The following is a 20,882-nucleotide window of genomic DNA, read 5'->3' on the forward strand; positions in this document are numbered from 1 at the left end:
TCTCTCTCTCTCTCTGTGTGACTATCATAAATAAATAAAAATTTAAAAATAAAAATAAAAAAAATAAACACACATTCAACAGTCATAAAAGTGTGAAAAATAGGCATAGCTGCCAGGCAGCAGTCGTTCCGCCCCCACCCCGCCCCCTCTGCTTAGTTCTAGACATTCCACCCCAGGGGGCAGAGAAACCTTAAAAATGCCATAGCCTGCAAAGCCTAGACACAGCACAGCCCTTTGGGACACTGCTATCCCAGAGCAGCCACTCAGGCTGCCCTCTCCCTCTTTTTTCAGTAAAAGCCTGCACTCCTGCCCCAGGAGCACCAGGGAAGAGAGCCCCACAGTACCCTAGGAACCCTTCCCCCCTTCCCGCGCCTCCCTGGGCGAGCGCACCTAACAACATCCCTGACACAGCACTTCCACTGTGCTGGCTGTGGGGAAGAGGAAGAATATCTGAGCAGGGGAACCCCCCAGCACACTCCTGGGGTACAGACCTGACACAATGAAAGGACAGTCTGGAGTAGGAAGCCCCGGGGGCCCCAGGCCCTGACACTCACTTCAGATCAGTGCCCTCACTCACAGGAACCAGATCTAGTTGGAGTGGAAGCTGACAATCCCCTGCATCTGCCAATGGCCATGCCAATGCTTTCTTTCTCCAACTGTGATCCTCGGGACTCTCCAGTGATGGGGGAAAAAAAGTCAAGTTTTCAGCAATGCCTAAAAGGTGGTATCCTTTGTAAATCAAAATACTTCACAACTGGGATCCCTGGGTGGCGCAGCGGTTTGGCACCTGCCTTTGGCCCAGGGCGTGATCCTGGAGACCCGGGATCGAATCCCACGTCGGGCTCCAGGTGCATGGAGCCTGCTTCTCCCTCTGCCTGTGTCTCTGCCTCGATCTCTCTCTCTGTGTGACTATCATAAATAAATAAAAATTTATAAAAAAAAAAAAAAAAAAAAACTTCACAACTGCCCTGAAAGCAAGTATATCTTAAGTTTATTAAGTCAGTCAATTGGGGCCACAACTAGGGAATCAAAAGCATTACGTTGACAGGCGAGGACCTCAAACTTCTGAGTACCCCAAACCTCCCAAGTTCAGCAGGAAAAGGGAATGCTTCCGGCCCTTCCTGTCACCAACACTAATCCCTAGCTATATGTGATGGAAGCACATGCCCTGCTTGAGGGTGAGGGGGCAGAATGTATGCCCATAAGCACAGGCCTCATGGCCCCTGGGAACTAGAAGAAGATTCCACTGGAAGCCCAGCTCCAGGAAAGAAGCTGCTCTCTTCAGCTCAGCCTGCCTCCCCAGAGCTAATGAGTACCCCAAGGCACACAGGAAGCTCAGTCAATAAATGCTTTCCACTCAATAAATGCAAGGAACAAATGCATATGCGGCACCAACTCATTTCATAGTAAACTTAAGGTTTCCTCAGAAAAGCCCACAGGGAATGGAACTAAGTAAGATATCTTAACTAAAATTCTGAAAGAACAGCTCCCTACTTACTAGTTTCTGCTTTCTAAGAATGAAAGGAAAAGCTGTGAGATTTAATCCATTATTAACTACACAAAATGAGGCAGGGGCAGAGGCAGTCCACCGCATCACTCCCAGGAACTGCTACTCTTCAATATAGCTAGGTTACCTAAAAATTGTACTTAAGGGGCGCCTGGGTGGCTCAGTGGTTGAGCGTCTGCCTTTGGCTCAGATCATGATTCCAGGGCCCTGGGATCGAGTCCCACATGGGGCTCTCTGCAGGGAGCCTGCTTCTCCTTCTGCCTGTGTCTATACCTCTCTCTCTTTGTGTCTCTCATGAATAAATAAAATCTTTAAAATTGTACTTAAACTCTCAAACTGCTTCTATTCACTGTAATAATTAATTTAAGTAAAATGGGTCTTTCTTTTTAAGCCAAACATATAATAAAATTCCATGTCCCTGTTTCAAATAGTTTTGAGAAAGTCAAAAGCAAAACTGAACAAACAACTGAAACAATCCCTTTAGGTTCCATCTAGCAAAAATGCTCTTGTCCAGAGGCACCTGGGTGGCTCAGCTGGTTGGGCATCTGATTCTTGGTTTTGGCTCAGGTCATGATCTCAGGGTCATGAGGTCAAACCTCATGTTCACCACCCCCTGGGCATGGAGCCTGTTTAAGATTCTCTCTCTGCCTCTCCCTCTGCCCATCTCCACCCCTCATTAAGCTCACACACGTGCTCCCTCTCTCGAAAGAAAACAATAATAAAATAAAATAAAAATAAAAGCTTTTGACCACACACTCAGATGTTAAAATTAAATGTTAAATGTCAGTCTAACATGAATATAAAATTTCTGGAGGGTTAACCAGTTTAAAACTGCTCAAACTGATGGCCAACAGGATGTACTCCACACAGTGGAAAACAATAGTGTGAAGTCATTGTTTATTTGGGCTCCAAATACCAAAAAGACAGGCAGCTCTCTCTGCTTTGAATTAAAAACAGGCCTTTTTCACCCTTTGGCATCAGATGAGGAAGGTGTTGAACCAAGTCACTGGTGAAGATTCAAGGTGTCACCTCAAGAGCGCACAGCTCTGAAGGCAGACGAGGACTCTGTGACAAGTTTCTGCCTGGCCCGTGCGCTGGAGGAACATCACCAGAGGTATGGAGGCAGCCCCACAGATATACCATCCTGGCAATGGAGAACCCACCAAAGGAGCCTAGGGTTACATACACAGAAAGAGACTCAGGGTAAAAATATGTGGAAGAAAAAATTTACCTCTGAGAAGCAAGCTCTACATAATGTTAGAAAAACTGCTTCGAACACTTTTCTCACTTGGAAAACTTGCAAATTCTCACTTATCACAGATACCAAAAGTAGAGGTGCAGGAAGGGCAATGGTTTCTGCTGACAGTGGTTTGGTTTTTCTCAACAAAGGCAGGAAGGAAGCAAAGGTTTAATACCTGGGTATAAACTCACTCAGGTGCAAATATGTCCTAAAGAAAGAGAAGCACAAGGCTCAAAAACCCCTGCAGGCCATTCTCCACCAGACCATGGTTTTCCACCTGGGTCAATTTTTCACATCTTCTGTAACAACACTTATTTAGAAAAGGTTTGTTCTACACTCCACTGACCTCACTATGGTGCCTGCTGTTAAACATTACTCAGTACTGAACTGCACAATTAAAAATGGTTAACATGGTAAATTCTGTTAGATGTTTTTTACCACAATTTAAAAAAAAACTTTAATGGGTAACACGACAAATTTTGTTATGTTTTTTTACCACAATTATAAATATAAATGTTTTTTTCTAACAACACATTACTCAGAGTCATACCACTTAGACTTCAGAAAAAAAGGGTAAACTGAGCCCAAAGACAAGGACCATCTGGCTATAGCAGCTGGAGTGAGAGGTGGGGTGGAGGTGGGGAGTAAGTGTGAGAGGTCGGTGGCCAGACTCAGCAGAATATAAGTGAAAATGAATTACCACATCCGCATACCCGTGTGGCATCCAAGAACCCAATTAAAGTAAGTTACAATTATCTCAAGACAGCCCAACAATAATTACACTTCAGCGCATATTTACTGACTATCTACCCTTGTGCTAGGTGTGAAGCTTCATCGGCTATGCATGCAGCCTTCCCAAATTTCATACAAAAATATTCAATTAAGGGCAGCCCCGGGTGGCTCAGCAGTTTAGTGCCGTCTTCAGCCCAGGGTGTGATCCTTGGAGACCTGGGATCGAGTCCCGTGTCGGGTTCTCTGCATGGAGCCTGCTTCTCCCTCTGCTGTGTCTCTCTCTCTCTCTCATGAATAAATAAATAAAATTAAAAAAAATTTTCAATTAAGATTTACATACATTGCTAAGTCATAAAAGCACAAGAGATAATAAAACTAAATGCTTATGTATTAAAAATAGGCAAATTTGGGATCCCTGAGTAGCTCAGCAGTTTAGCACCTGCCTTTGGCCCAGGGCATGATCCTGGAGACCCAGAATCGAGTGCTGCATCAGGCTCTCTGCACGAAGCCTGCTTCTCCCTCTGCCTGTCTGCCTCTCTCTCTCTCTCTCTCTCTCATGAATAAATAAAATCTTTAAGAAAAAAATAGGCAAAAAAAAAGAAAATAGAAAAAAATAGGCAAATTTACAAACACAAAGTAGGTGCTTCCTGGAAACTTAAAAAGTTTCCTTCTGACTCCCCAACTTCCCGTGGCTATCCAAACCCCTCTCCATCTCAGCACAAAGGTAGCGTGGGACTACATTGTGAGAGCAGGATGGTCAGTGTCTGCAAGGCTGGATCCCAAGGGCTGCCCAGAGGGGAAAAGAGGCAGAAGTGGTCTACTGCTGGGGTCTCGGCAACACGTCCTCTGCTACCCTCTCCCCAAGCAGATGCTTAGCAGGCACTCGGCAGACATCAGAGTATTTAGGGAACTGGTTTCCACTAAATCCCTGAAATGATTCACTAAGCACAGAAGCAGTCATCACCTGATTTCACACTTTGAAGTTAAAAGGTGAGTTTTCTGACATTTCTTCCATTATACTACAAAAGATTACAAATTAGAGCCATAACTCAAAACTAATATGCTAATCTGACTTCAATGAACTAAGCTGAGAAAAACTGTGCTGACTGCTGGCCTTCCTGACCTACTTGGCTAATCAGATTCTGAAACAGAGGAGAGGAAACACCAGAGTGGCCTCAACACCCTCAGCACCCTAGTCAGGTCTGCCCTTACCACAGTCCTTGGCCTCGCCAGCAGCCTCACAAGACAGATGTTAGAGGGTGTCCTCTCCCTGGTGAACAGGAGTCCTTGCACCTTCACTGTAAGGCTCCCACTGCACCAAGTGTTTAGGCAAATACTTCAACCTTCAGTGTTTAAAGTTGTGACCTGCTTTGGCTAAGTTCTTGTTTGGGGCCACATTCTTTTTTGGGGGGGGGGGGGCACATTCTTAAAGGCTCAACCATCAAGAATATTTCAACCATGCCAGAAACTGCCAGACCAACAAACCTTGTTTATAAAGGGACAAGACACAACTAGCACCCACTCCATTTGCTCAGGCTTTCTTACTAGCTGAATTCCTTCCCTCCCACGTATGGCTCTAATTGGCCCTTCTACCCAACTCAGCCTTGCAACTACAAAATATAATCATTACAAACTTCTCTGGTAGGTTAAAGAGGTGTGCTTCTGAAGGCTGTAGAAAAACAGCCAAAAGATGGCCTTGCAGATTCTTGGAACTCCTGCTCTGCAAAGCCATGGCTATGCTATCATCAGGCAGTGAGGAGTAGGCAAGACCAGTGCTGAGCAGGACAGAGACATCTGACACACTGACCTCACAATGAGGCTTACCTGGAATGGCACCAGTGAACTGGCGAAGGCAAAACTCTTGGGCCAGGTCCTGTCAGTGTCCATGTTGCTAGTCTTTCCCAGCAGAGGATACTGGGCTGCTCCTCAAGGAGATCCAGAGAATTTAAACCCCATTTCTCCTCAGATTTAGAGAAATGTGTCCAGTTCAGGTGCCTCCACACCAGGTATGAGGGAGAAAACCTGTTACTCCCAAGTACTTGCCTCTTCCTCAGAGCTCCAGGTGATCCCCAGCATCATGTGCCACACTGAATTTACATCCAGTTTAGCACAACTAAAGAAGTCCCTGAAGATGCCCTTGTCCCCCTCTCAGGGTCTCTAACTCCTCTTTTAGCAGACTTTGATCATTCCCTTAGCACAAAGGGAAAAGTACACTTCCACTCAGTAGTTATTATTTGGAAATTAATTATTGTGTTTTAGAACCCAAGGATAAAAATTGAAAGCAATAAGGGATAAGGGGAGGACAAATGCAGAGATCTTTCATCTTATCAAAAGAGTGCAGGTCTGAGGCACCTTGGTGGCTCAGTCAGTTAAGCAGCCGACTTACGATTTCTGCTCGGACCATGAGCTGGAGCATCACATTAGGGGTAGAGATCACTTTTAAATTAATTAATTAATTAATTAATTAAATGATAAAATAAAATAAATAAATAAAATAAAATAAAATATACTTCTACAGTGAGCACATAGGCAATCCTACCCTTCCCAGTCTCCATGTAGTTATCTGCACTGGGAGATGACTACTTAAAGGACCTCTTCTGTAAGCACAAAATTTGTCTTCTCCTTGACTTTTTAAGATTCAAAGTCCAGTGAATCTTAAATCAAAAGTTCTGTGGTTGTTGTCTTTTTTTTTTTTTTTTTTTTTAAAGCTCTGTGCTCTTAAGAATAAACCTACTTACGAATCAGGAACCTCCTCTTTGCATTTCTTTAACGCATGGATCAGAAAACACTATCAGAGATTTCATGCAACACACACCTCCTAACAGGTTAGTCCCTCTCAGAGCCATGGGGATGGTCACTGCCCTACCTGTTCAGAACTTGGTTGGCAGGTAAGAGGAAAGACTAAGAGGTCACAGGCAAGAGAGAGAATATGAGAGCTCTGATTCTATCTCCTCAGACTAAACTGCCCTACAGAGCTTGACTGATAAAACAGGATCTGGTCTTTGTCCCTACACTTGTCCCTCCACCTAGTTATGTCTTGATAAGATTTCTATATGGGAGAGTAGGAAAAGCAGTGATAAAACAGTCAAAGCAGCAACCAACAGGGAATGGAGAGAGTGCCCTCCACACTCCCGCCAAGCTGTTCATCCTGAGATAGTGAAGACATGCTGGCCTTGAGACATTTCATACCTGGTTGAGAAAATGACCACAGAAACCATAGCCCTCACTCTTTCTTTGTCAGTCCCTCTACAGGAATCCTTCAGGATCTCATGGACTGTTACAACCCAAGTGTCCCACCTGTCAACCTGCCCTCAGAACTGGAAAGGGAACAAACAGGAAGCCACAGGTTCCTTAGCAATGATATTCATCCCAAGGGAGGGAACAGCCCTCCAGTTCTCTGCTGGCCTTAGATCATTAACTATGTTCAACTAATGCTTACCGCAAAGTCCAGATTTCCTTAGGACAAAGAACTAAAAATATGGTAAATTCACCAGTTGCCAGTTTATTTATGTAGAGTGCTAGAGTTTTATCTGGTTTTTTTTTTAATAATCAAGTTCTCATAATCCACAGACACCTAAAAAATCACTCAAGCTCTCTACATGCACAAAGGCTAAGAAGCAAGAAGTTACCCAGCATCCTCTTGACACCAGAGTTTCCACCTCTCAAACATCAAGGGTTAGTGAAGATGCAAATCAGAGCAGCAGCTTGGGGGCTACCCAATAAACAACTACAGGTAATTCACAGAAGGCTAACTTAGAGTCTGCAAATCTATTTTTTAGATTACTTGCAATGCATCCAGGCATCTCAGCTATCTTTTGTTTTTACAGACTACAAAGTACTGAATTTGCCACTGACCATGAAGCTAAGGAAGTGACAAGGCTCACCTCCACAACTCACTAACACCTCACACAGGACCAGTGTGAGCCTGTCTGGGACTGATTACTTACTTCCCTGTGGCTCATGTGTAGCATCCAGATACCAAGACCTGCAAATGATTAATGCATAGCACTTTTGGGACTCGACACAGTGGGCTTTTTTTTTTTTTAAGATTTTATTTATTTATTCATGAGAGACACACACACAGAGAGAGAGAGAGAGAGAGGCAGAGACATAGGCAGAGGGAGAAGCAGGCTCCATGCAGGGAGCCCAATGTGGGACTCAATCCCGGGACTCCAGGATCACGCCCTGGGCCGAAAGTAGACATCCAACTGCTGAGCCACCCAGGCGTCCTGAAACAGGTAGCTTTAAAGAAATCATTTCCAAAACATTCTGAAGTAGAGTGAACATGCTCTAACTTTATCTGCCCCTCAACAGGAAAGAAGCAGTCCTGCCCAACAGAACCTCAGGTGTGATTTGTCCTCTGGCAAAAGGTCAGTGACTATCAGAGTTCCCAGCATTCCAGGGAGCAGAGGAACAGAGGGTGCTATGGAGTGACAGCAATTTTTTTCGGCCAAGAGGATTTTTAAAAATTATTTTCTAAATTTAAAAAAAAAAATTTTTTTTAATTTATGATAGTCACACAGAGAGAGAGAGAGAGAGGCAGAGACACAGGCAGAGGTAGAAGCAGGCTCCATGCACCGGGAGCCCGATGTGGGATTCGATCCCGGGTCTCCAAGATCGCGCTCTGGGCCAAAGGCAGGCACCAAACCGCTGCGCCACCCAGGGATCCCTAAAAATTATTTTCTATATCTAAGTTTGTTCTCAGAAACCTTTTTTTCTAGGCAAATATAGAATACAATAACACCAACTACAATAATAATCAATAGCATGGACAGGTATAATGTGGACAAATGGCAAATTAAATGATACCTGGTATTTGTTTTGCTCTTAAAAAAAAGATTTTTATTTATTTATTCCTGAGAGAGAGAGAGAGGCAGAAACACAGGCAGAGGGAGAAGCAGGCTCCATGCAGGGAGCCCGACGTGGGACTTGATCCGGGGTCTCCAGGACCAGGCCCTGGGCCAAAGGCAGCACTAAACAGCTGAGCCACCGAAGCTGCCCTGTTTTGCTCTTTAGATGAAAGACACTGGATAAATATCACAGAAACACATAAGGTTTGCTTTTATAATAATTACTCTTCTTTCTCCATAAGTACCTTCCTCTAACAAGAAAATACATGACAGAAATATGTTCTTGATCATTTTTATTCAACAAATTTGGACCACCCACTCAGTATCAGATACTGTCCTACCTTCCCCAACATGCTCTTTAATTCCAATTCCATTCTACTTGTGTTCCAATCTCTCCACAAATGAACAATATAAAATGAAAATGCTTGCTCTTACTTAGAAGATTAAAATCTCAAGAAAAAATTATATAAGCTTCTCTTGTTTCCCAATAAAAACTTGCCCCACTAGATTGAGTATCCACTGAGCTCCAGAACAGGGGCCTAATTCACCTGGGTCCTGAGCTCAGACTGGTTCAGTGGGAGACAAACAGCAAGGCCTAGCCAGGGTGGAGGAAAATATAAGTCAGTACCAATCAGGGAAAGCCAGGGCCTAATAGTATGGCCCCTACTTCCTAGACCTGTTTGTCCATCCAAGAACACTGGAAAGGAAAGGGACAGGAGGACCCAGGCAGACACTTGCTTTCGCTCTACCTTCCGTGGGCCCACTGTCACCACCCAATAATGTGACCAAGACCCAGCCTTCCAGTCAAGTTCAAAAATAGGTCAAAGACTTGAGAGAGTATGCACTGGATCCTTATCCCCTTCCCACCTCCTGGGTGCCTCCTGCCTCACCTGTCATCCTTCTATTCCCCCCACCCCTAGCCTTGGCCAATGCCTTGGCCATGCATGATTCCTGGCTTATGCCTGACCTCTGGTCACTCTGCTCTGGGGCTCCTCTCCTCCACAAGATGGAACACTGTATTACTGCCCAGCACTGAGATGTCTCCTGAACCTTCAGGTTCTCTACTTATCTTCAGGACTGGGCCCCAAGTCATCTTTTCCCAAGGACTGACTTTCTTTCACTACTGCAAGAGTACTTTTCCTCCTATCCAAGCACGTCCAATCCCTGCCACTCATTTAACAATGAGTACACTCCATAGCACATCCTCCTGAACACAAAGCCACAGATGTTCCTACAGCACAATTATGCTCCACTTAACCTGGATTGCTTACTTTCACGGCATGTAACCCAAACCTTCAATGGAACAGGTGTTCAACAAACACAAATCAATGTTTTACCTCAAATGCGGCACTATACTAAAGTTAATTCCTTCCTTTTGCTTTTGTTTTACTACTTCACAGACATCTAGATGCTTCCAGTGTCAAGCATGAGACGGAAGAAGGGAGCAGAAGGTACCCCACCTTGATGCACTGGCCACCAAGGCCAACATAAGCTTGTTTCCTCAGTGACCATATTTCTCTGGCTTACTCAGCTGCCATAATGAGGAGTATCCTGTTCCAGATGCAACACCTAAACACTGGCATGTGGGATGCCTGGGTGGCTCAGCAGTTGAGGATCTGCCTTCAGCTCAGAACGTGATCCTGGAGTCCCAAGATTGAATCCCACATCAGGCTTCCTCCTTCATGGAGCCTGCTTCTCCCTCTGCCTATGTCTCCGCCTCTCTCTCTCTCATGAATAAATAAATAAAATCTTTAAAAATAACAACATGGGATGCCTGGGTGGCTCAGAGGTTGAGCATCTGCCTTTGGCTCAGGACATGATTCTGGAGTTCCAGGATCAAGTCCCACATCAGGCTCGTTGCATGGAGCCTGCTTCTCCCTCTGCCTATGTCTCTGCCTCTGTGTCTCTCAGGAATGAATAAATAAAATCTTAAACAAATAAATTAAAACCAAACAAAAAACACTGGCATGTGTTTCTGCACCCTCACAGCAACCCTATAGAATACCTAATGTCTCCTTTATAACAAGAAAAAAATGGAGATCACAGCCAGTAAAAGGCAGAGCCAGAGCCAGCACCCTGAATCCTGGTTCACCAGATTACTTTGCCCAAGCCACAACTGCCATCACATGGCTCTTACATTCCAGGCAGCTCATGACAGCTACCCCGGGATCAGGTCCACCTTCACTGCCTAGCACAAAAAGTACTCCTAAGTATTCATTAAGTGGAATTTTTTTCTAGCTCCCTCTTGCCCTCCAACTCCCAGTCCCCAAATGCTGTTTCCTCAGGAAACCTGCCAAACTCAGCCCTTCATTATCTGATTAGCCCTCCAATACACCTTTCCTTGTTAAATTCTTAGTTCTGATTTGCCCACATAGCCTAATGATGGGACAGGGAGGACACAGGTCAGAGCCACATCTTCCCCTGACACTGACACCCGTCTGGGGGAGCATTCCTTATGCTCTACTGTCTCAAAGGACACTACGCCATTACTTCAAAGCTCTGACAACAGTCATAAGCACTGCCTGTGGAGCTGGATTTCAGGGTCCCTAATATCAACATCCAGGTATATCCTTCCTCTTTAGAGATCAGCTAGTGGTTCTGAGAATTCTTTTCGAGCAAGCACGGCCTTCTTTTATTTTGTTACTAAAGTCCATCTAACTTGTTTTGTTTTAAAAGTGACTTGGGCTATAATGGAAGAAAATGTCACACTGGGGCCTGAAATTACTACACTGTGCTATGTTTGCTTAAGATTAAAAATTAGTTTCATCTTCCCTTCCCAGGAACATTCCCTCCTGGAAGAAAAAACCCTGACTAGACCATCACCAAGCTCAAAGGTCCCAGAGCTAAATGCAAGATCTGGGTAGACTTAACCCAGTGTTTCTCAGTATCAGATTCCCCGCTAATAATTCCCAATCACCACTTAGCCTCACAATGATACCATCAGCTGTCTAGTCCTTACCTTCAGGCTTAATGCAACAAAAGTAATTCATATGAGAGCACCTGCATGGCTCACTCAGTTAAGCATCCAACTTCTGGTTTCGGCTTAGGTCATGATCTCATAGGTCGTAGGATGGGGCCCCACAATAGGCTCCACACTTAGGGGGAAGTCCGCTTAGGGGTTCTCTCCCTCTGCCCCTCCCCCTAAATGTGCACTCTCTCTCAAATAAATGAGTAGGTCTTTATTTTTTTTTAATTTTTATTTATTTATGATAGTCACAGAGAGAGAGAGAGGCAGAGACACAGGCAGAGGGAGAAGCAGGCTCCATGCAACGGGAGCCTGATGTGGGATTCGATTCCGGGTCTCCAGGATCACGCCCTGGGCCAAAGGCAGGCGCCAAACCACTGCGCCACCCAGGGATCCCTGGGTAGGTCTTTAAAAAAAAAAAAAACTCTCCCCCTCTCACTCTGCCCCTCCCCTCCTCTAAAAAACAAGTAATTTCATATAGATGTAAAACAAATTCCAAAAATACAATAGAGCACAGGTGAAAAGCAGGCTTCTTTCTGAGGCTCTCAGGTGAGCAGGCTGGGTTTCTTCAGTAGCTGTCCACAAATGACACATTTAATGTGTCTCTAAACCCATAAACAAGTACATCTCTCTTTAATTCACTTCTTGTTGATTTTTTTAAAATGTATTTATTTATTCATGAGAGACACAGAGAAAGAGAGGCAGAGATATAGGCAGAGGGAGAAGCAGGGAGCCCAGTGCAGGACTCGATCCCCAGACCCAGGATCATACCCTGAGCCAAGGGTAGATGCTCAACAACACTGGTATCCCTTTTTTTTTTTTTTTAAGACTTTATTTATTTATTCATGAGACAGAGAGAGAGAGAGAGAAAGGCAGAGACAGAGCAGGTTCCATGTAGGGAGCCTGATGTGGGACTCGATCCCAGGACTCCAGGACCATGCCCTGGGCAGAAGGCAGGCACTAAACCGCTGAGCCACCCAGGGATCCCCCCCTCCACATCCAGTGTGGAGCCCAATGAAGGGCTTGAACTCATTACCCTGAGACAAAGACCAGCTGACATCAAGAGTCAGATGCTTAATCGAATGAGCCACCCAGGCACCTGTCTCTTTAATGAATTATTTAAGATTATATTTATTTGAGAGAGAGAGAAAGAGAGAGAGAGAGAGCATATGAGGGGTGGGGGGAAGTAAACTCCTTGCTGAGCTTGACACAGGGCTTGGTTCCCAAGACACTGAGATCATGACCTGAGCTGAAGGTAGATGCTTAACCTACTGAGCCACCAGATGCCTCTCTTTAAATGGTTCTTAAAGCTCAAATGAAATAACATAGCTCATAATTGTTACTTTTTAAATTTTACTAGAACTGGGAGACTTCTGCCCTGGTGGCTGGACCCACCTCCTCACTCACCCTTGCTGCTTGTATCACATCTAAGTGTCTGTATCCCACCTGTTTTGCTCTCAAGGTGCTCTCACTTTTATACTTGCATTCTTCTGGGAGGAAATCTGAGCGTAAAATCCTAGATGTGGAATTGCTGGGTCAAAGGTTATATACATTAGAATTGACAGATATTGGCAAAATGCCTTCAATTTACATTCCGACCTACAGATATGAGTGACTTTTCCCTTACAGTCACTAAAACTGAGTTACTGGCAAATCCTTCATTAACAACATAAAAAGGAAGAGGAAGGAGAGTGGGACAAGTAGTTTGCCATGATGGGCAGCAGGAATCATAAATTTGAACTGGGAGTAGTGGCACTTGCTGGTCAGCCAGCATGACAGTATGGGAGGGTAAGCATCCAGATGACTAATGAGTCAAAACATGGTGCTATGTTTTTCTAGTCAAACTTGACTACCTCAGAGGAAAATTGCTCTGGAGAATTTATGGGTGAATGACTCCAAATAATAAGGTATTTGTGGTGCTCTTTGCTCCCATTGTTTCTTCCCTGGACCAGTCCTCTGAACCAGGCCACCCCCTGGGCCCACCCCAGAACAACTCCAGGCTCAGGGCAGTGGGAACACAGATACAAGTGCTGAACATAAGGACAAGAGAGGGAAGCTAGAGACTATTTTGGGGCTCCCAAGTCTAATCTTCATCCTGTGGTTTCACTGTTCTAGAAAACAATAAACTTTTCCAAATCATTATGTCCAAATCGAAGTTTAAGGCCTGTTGTTCTTCAACTGAGGAGCAGGGCCTGACAGGAATGCTGGAGACCAACTGTCCTAGAGGTGGCACTCTTGGGGCCCTGAGGAAAGACCCATCTATCCTAAGGTTCTATCACAAGAACCATCTATCCCTTAGGTAAGCACAGTACTCACCAGTCCACACTTATCTCTCTCTCAGATTAGCCTAACGTATGACCATAGACAATCAACCCAACAGAAAGCGGTGCCCACAAGAGCAACTCACATTCCAAAGCCCTAAGATGACCTTCCTAACTCTCTATCATGCTAGTTCCTGGTACGAAGACTGACTGGAAAAACCAGGGGACTTCACCAAGATGAGAAGTAACAGGAACTGGGAGCCATATCCTGCCAGGAGGACCATGATACAAACCCTGGAGAAGAACACCAGGACCAGAGAGAAGGAGCATGAAGCTCCTTCATTATGGTTTCATTATCTTCTAGAGCCATACATCAAACTACTGATGGATGAAATGACCAGTATCTAAGACATGGTTCAAAATTATGTGGGGTGGGGTAGTGGTTTGAGGCGTGAGTAGAGATTCATTGTACTAGTCTTTTAATGCACTTGAAATTCTCCATAATAAAAAGTTCAAAAATGAAATACAAGAGACATATATACAAAATTTCCAGTAATTAAAACATCAAATATATCCAGTATTCTTTCTTAGGCACATACCAATAGAAGACATGGACAAGAACATTCCTATTAGTATTATTCATGATGTCAAAAACCGGACACAGTCCAAATGTCTACCAACAGGAAGAAAAGTAAATTGTGATATATTCATATGAAATACAATTGCTGTACAGAACCACACAGATGTCAAAGACCTAATGCTCAGCAAAAAAAAAAAAAAAAAAAAAAAAAAAAGACAAATGAGAGTACACACATACTCTATCATTCCATTTACATGAAGGTCAAGAGCAGCAAAACTAAGCCTAAGGATAAAGGTCAGAAGAGTGGTTACTCTTGGGGATATGATGACGGGGGAAATACATGATAGAACCTTCTGGAAATGTTCTATATCTTGATCTGAGTAGTATATACATACATAAAAATGTGTTGAGCTATACATCTATGATTTTTGCCTTTTGCTACATGTATAAAGTACGTTTCAATTTTTTACAAAGTGGTAACATCAAAACAAACAAACCCAAATGCTACTAGTTACCAGGAGATTCAGTGAAACAGCTTTATCTATAAAAGAATATATTTTCCAGCAGCCCAGGGGACTCAGCGGTTTAGCACCACCTTCAGCCCAGGGCGTGATCCTGGAGACCTGGGATTGAGTCCCATGTCAGGCTCCCTGCATGGAGTCTGCTTCTCCCTCTGCCTGTGTCTCTGCCTCCCTCTCTGTGTATCTTGTGAATAAATAAATGAAATCTTTAAAAAATGATAAAATAAAAAGAATGAATGAATGAACGGATTTTCAAAGCTTGAAGAATGAGAAAACTCAGCTCTGGCCTAGGATAAATTGGCCAGGGCCTATTACCTGCTGACCACCTGAGGTTCAAGGACTTCCTCTAAGGACTTTGACTACTAGCTGATTACATGCACCAAAGAACACCAGAACAGCCAACACCAGGAAACAAGGCTTTAACTCCTGCTTTACCACCCCCAAGTAAGTAGCCATACTTGTGTCTCACAAAAATCTTTAGTTCAATTTTTTAAAAGATTTATTTATTTGAGAGAGCAAGAGAGACAGACGGAGCAAGTGGAGGGGGAGCAGGAGAGAAGTCTTAAGCAGACTCCTTGCTGAGCAGAGGCCCACACTCTGATCCCATGATCCTGAGATCACAACCTGAGCGGTAAAAAAGAGTTGAAGCAATTCAATTTTTAAATGTAATGGTGAAGATCTCTCACAAAGGAGATTCAGCACTCCCCTCACTGTCATGCTGGGTGCCTGACACCCACTCCTCTGGGCAGCTCTGAGCATTGCTAAGCAGCTTCTGCAGCCCTTCCTGCAGCACAGCCCACACCTCCTAACTCTGGAATGGAATTCCTTACATTCTCCTCCCTAAAAGACAATCCTCAGAAAACTTGGATTCAAAACAAGAAAACAAAACCTGGTCTATCTCCTTAGGCCTAAGCAACCCTAGTGGACAGACACAATGCATGCAAAACTCTGAATTTACTTGGCTTCAAAATTACCTATGTATAAAATAAACAAAATTATGAATGTATGAAATAATACATAATAAACCTAACACCACAGGCACGTGTTAAGTATCTCAGCATTAGGGGAAGCCCAGAAAAATCCTGGTACGGTCCATGATGCCTCCTCTCAGGGGCAATTCCCGATTGATGGGCAATGGACTCAGTATATACTAAGGCTTCAGCTAAACACTAACACGGTTCTTTACCTCCAGATCCTCACAGCAATAATGGATTAGGCAGCGACTGTTCCGTTAGAGTTGCCCTCACATCAGACACAGGCTTGGGCTGCCCATCAAACTCTGGGCTAAGCTAAGCTGGGCGGGGGTGGGGGGGTACACGGGGTGACTGCAAACAAGAAAGCCAGGGCCAGCTGACAAGTTCCCAGGCCTGGAGCCTGGGCCTACTCTTACACTGAAACCACCTCTGGCCCTCCACATGCCCGCATCCTCAACCACCTGCCAGCACAGCAGCAGCACTGGGAGCAGACACACTTCCCTATTCTGAAGGGCAAGTTCATGTCCCCACAGCTCACTGGTCCTCACATGGGACCAGCATGTGAGGCACGACCATAGCCCACACGAGCATTCCACTGTTTGCCCAGCCCACCAGCCTGATGGCACAGAGAGGAGCAGGGTCTGGATTCGGGCTGCTTTCATGTTCTACCCATTTCTCCATTTCCTTACCGCTGGGGCTGTGCCCTACCTACAAGAAGAAAATCATCTGAAACAGCTTTCAAACACAGAGAAAAGTTGTAAAACACAATACTTACGGGACAGAGTGCGAGGCAGGCAACCATTTAAATCATCAAGACCAACACCTTGGGACACCTGGGTGGCTCAGCGATAGGGCACCTGCCTTTGGTTCAGGTCTGATCCCAGGATGCGGGATCGAGTCCCACATCAGACTCCCTGCGAGGAGCCTGCTTATCTCTCTGCCTCTCTCTCTCAGTCTGTGTCTAATCATGAATAAATAAATAAATCTTTAAAAAAAAAAGACCAATACCTTCATCTTAGAGATGTGTAAAATAAGGCTTCCACAGTCCCCAAGACGGGGAGCAATCAAACAGGACAAGAATCCCTCTCCTTGGCCTTAAATCTTTTTCTCATCAGAACATCATATAAAAAAGGAAGGAAGCTGAAGAGAGGGGACAAGATGGGGGACAGACAGGGAAAGGTAGAGGCACTAGGAATCAGGGAGCAGGGAGGGCCTGAGAAGTGGATGGTGCTGTGAGCCCATCCCCATGAATTAGGCCAGGAGACATCCATGCTCTTCCTCTTGCAACACTTGTCATACCAGTACTGGAGAGACTGGTTTGACAAGGACTGCAGAGCCACTGAGAGGCTGGGCTGGGCCTGGGGCCTCTCTTGTTCTCCCATGGAAGTGGTGCTATGGGTACCAGCTATGAGCAGTGTTGAACAAGAGAAAAGCAGCCGTACAGAGGAAAGATGCAAACCACCCCAGCCATGCCAGAGGGTCCAAACCTGAGGCTGATCAAGCCACCAATTCACAAGAAGCATGTAGAACAGCATGCTGACTTATGCCCTAAGACACTGAAGACTCCACAGGTCTAAGGGTCCAGGGTCTTGAGCAGATAATTGCAAGGAAAAAAGAGAGGGGGTATCTGTAGATTAAAGAGACTTAGGGATCCCTGGGTGGCGCAGCGGTTTGACGCCTGCCTTTGGCCCAGGGCGCAATCCTGGAGACCGGGGATCGAGTCCCACATCGGGCTCCCGGTGCATGGAGCCTGCTTCTCCCTCTGCCTGTGTCTCTGCCTCTCTCTCTCTCTGTGTGTGACTATCATAAATAAATAAAAATTAAAAATAAAAATAAAAAATAAAGAGACTTAGAAGATATATGAAGTTTTAAAAATGGACAAAATTAAACTACAGTGCCTAGGGATACCCATTTGCAAGATAAAGCCAAAAAGAAGGGACAGTGATGCCTGGGTGGCTCAGCAGTTGAGCCTCTGTCTTCAGCTCAGGGCATGATCCCAGAGTCCCGGGATCAAGTCCCACATCAGGCTCCCTGCATGGAGCCTGCTTCTCCCTCTGTCTATGTGTCTGCCTTTCTGTGTGTCTCTCATGAATAAATAAATAAAATCTTATTAAAAAAAAAAAGAAGAAGAAGAAGGGACATCTCAGTGGCTAAGTTTAACAACAGTTTAAGAATGTATTTTTAGGGACTGAAAATACTGAATCAACTGGCTGAATCAGTTGATAGAGCATGTGACTCTGGATCTCGGGGTGGTGAATTCAAGCCCCATGTTGGGTGTGGAGCCTATTTTAAAATAAACAAATAAATAAATATATTGTTTCATTAAGATAAAGTGATACTACAACAGAGTGAATGCAGAAGCAAATATGACAGGGACACCTGGGTGGCTCAGCGGTTTAGCGCCTGCCTTTGGCCCAGGGCATGATCCTGGAGTCCCGGCATCGAGTCCTGCGTCCGGCTCCCGGCATGGAGCCTGCTTCTCCTTCCTCCTGTGTCTCGGCCTCTCTCTCTCTATCATAAATAAATAAATAAATCTTTAAAAATAAAAATAAAATAAAATCGAGTAAACATAAAACCAAACCAACCCTGGAAAAGCTTAAAGACTATGCAAAACAGCACATGCAGAAAGAGAATCCAGCCAAGACTGAACACAGAGGGTAGCACCACAGGCAACTAAGTGGGTACCTCTAAATCTGGGGTTTGGCATTAGGAAGCCCCCAGCCCACTCCCCTGGTTCCACATTCCAACATCTCAGTTAATTATTAAGCTGATATGCAGCCTCCTTTAGCCATTGCTCAACTAGTCCCCAGGGACAGAGTAAAGGTGTGCTGTTTAAGTGGGTGACCAAAATGTGTCCCCTCCAGGCATTATTCCTCCCACTGCAGATTTTCCTGACTCTCACAGCCTGAAGAGTTTTTTTTTTTTTTTTTTTTTAATTTTTTTTTTAGCCTGAAGAGTTTTAACTTGCTTCCCTGTAAAGCACACCAGCATTCCCTTTCCTATTCCACAATTCCTCAACTCTGGCTTAGTCCAACATCACTGCTTTAGTTTCTATTCAGAAGCTACCTCTCCACCATAAATCCATCATCTCAGGGCTGGCTAAAGTCTCTATAAGCATCTCCCATCCCTACTGCTAGCCAACTTGACCCCAGAGTGGTTTCTAGTCCCCACCCCCCTCCCTGTCCCCGTGACTCCTACCTCCTCCAGCAGACTTGGGGGATTAACAGAAAAAACCTAACAAAGTTCTTTCTCTCACTGCTATCTTCTCCCTCCCCTCTCTTTTCCAGTTTCATCTTCTCTAATCCCTCTCCCATCTCTTCCTGCAGCTTTCTCAGTTATCTCCCAAACACACACCTCCTGCCCGCCGCACACCCTTATCCAAATCACCACCAAACCAAGAGGGCTCCCACAGTTCACTCCCAATCTCTGAAACACCATTTTGCAGGCCCCACCACCGGAGACACACCTATGTGTGCCTAAATGTCAGCCTGGCTTTGAAAATAATCTAGAACTGTAGAGCTGCCCAATCACTGCGTCGCACACTTGAAATGAATGTACCACTGTGTGTCAACAATACTTCGGTAAAAACATAATCATAAGCATCATCATCATCATCATCTAGAACTGCCTCTTAGCCTCTCCTTGATCCCTCATATCATCCTCTGAGTTGGGCCTAGCTTCCTACTCCCCCTTATGATGAATCAGAGGCACTCTGACTGCCTATGATCACTTCCTAAGGGTGGGACCCTCAGCCTCTCTAAAACATACTTTTTTCTGAGGAAATAATCTTCACTCTTCTTCCTTCTTTTGCCTGGTTGGGGCAGGGCCTGTCTCACCTATTACCAGATCCAACCCTGTAGCCTAGCACAGTGCCCAGGGCATGACAGGGACTGGAAAAACACCTGCTGAATGAAGGAACAAATCACTGAAACCCAGTGTCAACAGGACAGGCCCACTGCACACCTGATGACAGGCCTCTTCACAGTTCATAGGCAAGCCTGTGTTGTAAGGCTGCTTAATAATCAGTGTTTAATCTTAAACACTCCTAGATCAAATTCCTTTTGTTTTTAACTCTTTCCAATTATAAGCAGAGATTCACTAGGTGTACTAATGCACATAAAGGATATTAAGGACCTGACACAAAAGAAACATTTTTTTTTTTTAAAGATTGTATTTATTTATTCATGACAGACACAGAGAAAGGCAGAGACATAGAGGCAGAAGCAGGATCCCTGCAGGGAACCCCATGCGGGACTCAAGCCCAGGACCCCGCCCTGAGTTGAAGGCAGATGCTCAACCGCTGAGCCACCCAGGCGTCCCAAGAAACACTTTAAAATACATACAAAATACAAATAATCCAGTCACCCATCACCTCATATGAATGTAGTATTTCTATGCTTCAGACAACCTACAGGAGCAAACTAGCTAAGGAACATGGGCACCACTATATACATCACTATGTCCTGGTTTTTCTACCTCAGACTCAAACCTGAAATAAAACTGCCAAGGTCAATAATACCCCCACAGTGACAAGAAGCGTACTTCCTTCCACATTGAGGTTTCTCCTGTTCTATTGAGAATCAGCTTCTATACAGTGGCCTCCTCTGGACCACACTGGTTCTGCACTGTCTGGGATGACTCCCAGGCTGGGAGCGGCCCTGTGGGCTTTTCTTCCCCTCTGGCCTATTAGAGGATTTAGAGTGAGCATTTACAGCTTTATTTTCAACTCTCCTCTGGTGGTATCAGGTCATTTTCTTATCTGATACCAACCAGAGCTCTACCTTCATCTGCCTCTAACACAAAGGTCAGAAACCAAATGCCTTCACTATCTGGAAATCACCTGGAGACTTCTCCACTGGAAACCCAGAGGCAGTTCCCGCCCAATATAAAATCATAAAAAACACAGGGCCTGTATCACCCGGAGGCTAGAACCCAATTTTTGTCTTTAGTACAATTATTCCCTGCTTTGAAATTGGGCACCACTGCCTGTACCCTCACCTCATCACACCCCAAAGATTTGTGCTCAGTTTGTCCCTCAAGGAGTCAAGGAAGCCCATAACAGTTCTGTTTTCCAGGGAGAATGATGACTTTATACAGTAAGGTTCAGATATTCCATACTAAGTTTCTTCCTATTAACCGAAAAGAAAAGAAGAAAAGAAAAGAAAAGAAAAGAAAAGAAAAGAAAAGAAAAGAAAAGAAAAGAAAAGAAAAGAAAAGAAAAAAAGAAAAGAAGAAAAGAGAAAAAAAGAAAA

At 44.7% G+C, this 20,882-nt stretch overlaps 1 protein-coding gene and 1 long non-coding RNA gene across 8 annotated transcripts in view; one reads left to right on the forward strand and one right to left on the reverse strand.

The window, feature by feature from the left end:
- DAG1 (dystroglycan 1) overlaps window positions 1–20,882 on the reverse strand; it is a 71,456-nt gene that overhangs the window by 34,923 nt on the left and 15,651 nt on the right. Inside the window, exon 1 of one of the 6 annotated variants that reach the window (XM_049097954.1) lies at window positions 18,010–18,115. The exons of 4 other annotated variants lie outside the window; for them this stretch is intronic. The gene's annotated coding sequence lies outside the window, so the exon portion shown is untranslated. Of the gene's footprint in view, window positions 1–4,691; window positions 4,714–18,009; window positions 18,116–20,882 lie in introns of those variants that run through there. One more of the 6 variants, XM_025455865.3, reaches the window with a different exon arrangement.
- Window positions 4,241–10,106, forward strand: LOC112665788 (uncharacterized). 2 transcript variants are annotated; one of them, XR_007404205.1, is made up of 6 exons: window positions 4,241–4,469; window positions 7,050–7,212; window positions 7,307–7,717; window positions 7,794–8,533; window positions 9,730–9,780; window positions 9,861–10,106. It is a non-coding gene; the product is annotated as an uncharacterized LOC112665788 (long non-coding RNA). The 2 variants fall into 2 exon arrangements; XR_003140555.3 differs by having other exon boundaries at window positions 9,730–10,106.

This window comes from Canis lupus, chromosome 20 (genome assembly GCF_003254725.2).
Source record: "Canis lupus dingo isolate Sandy chromosome 20, ASM325472v2, whole genome shotgun sequence".
Classification (NCBI taxonomy): Eukaryota; Metazoa; Chordata; class Mammalia; order Carnivora; family Canidae; genus Canis; species Canis lupus.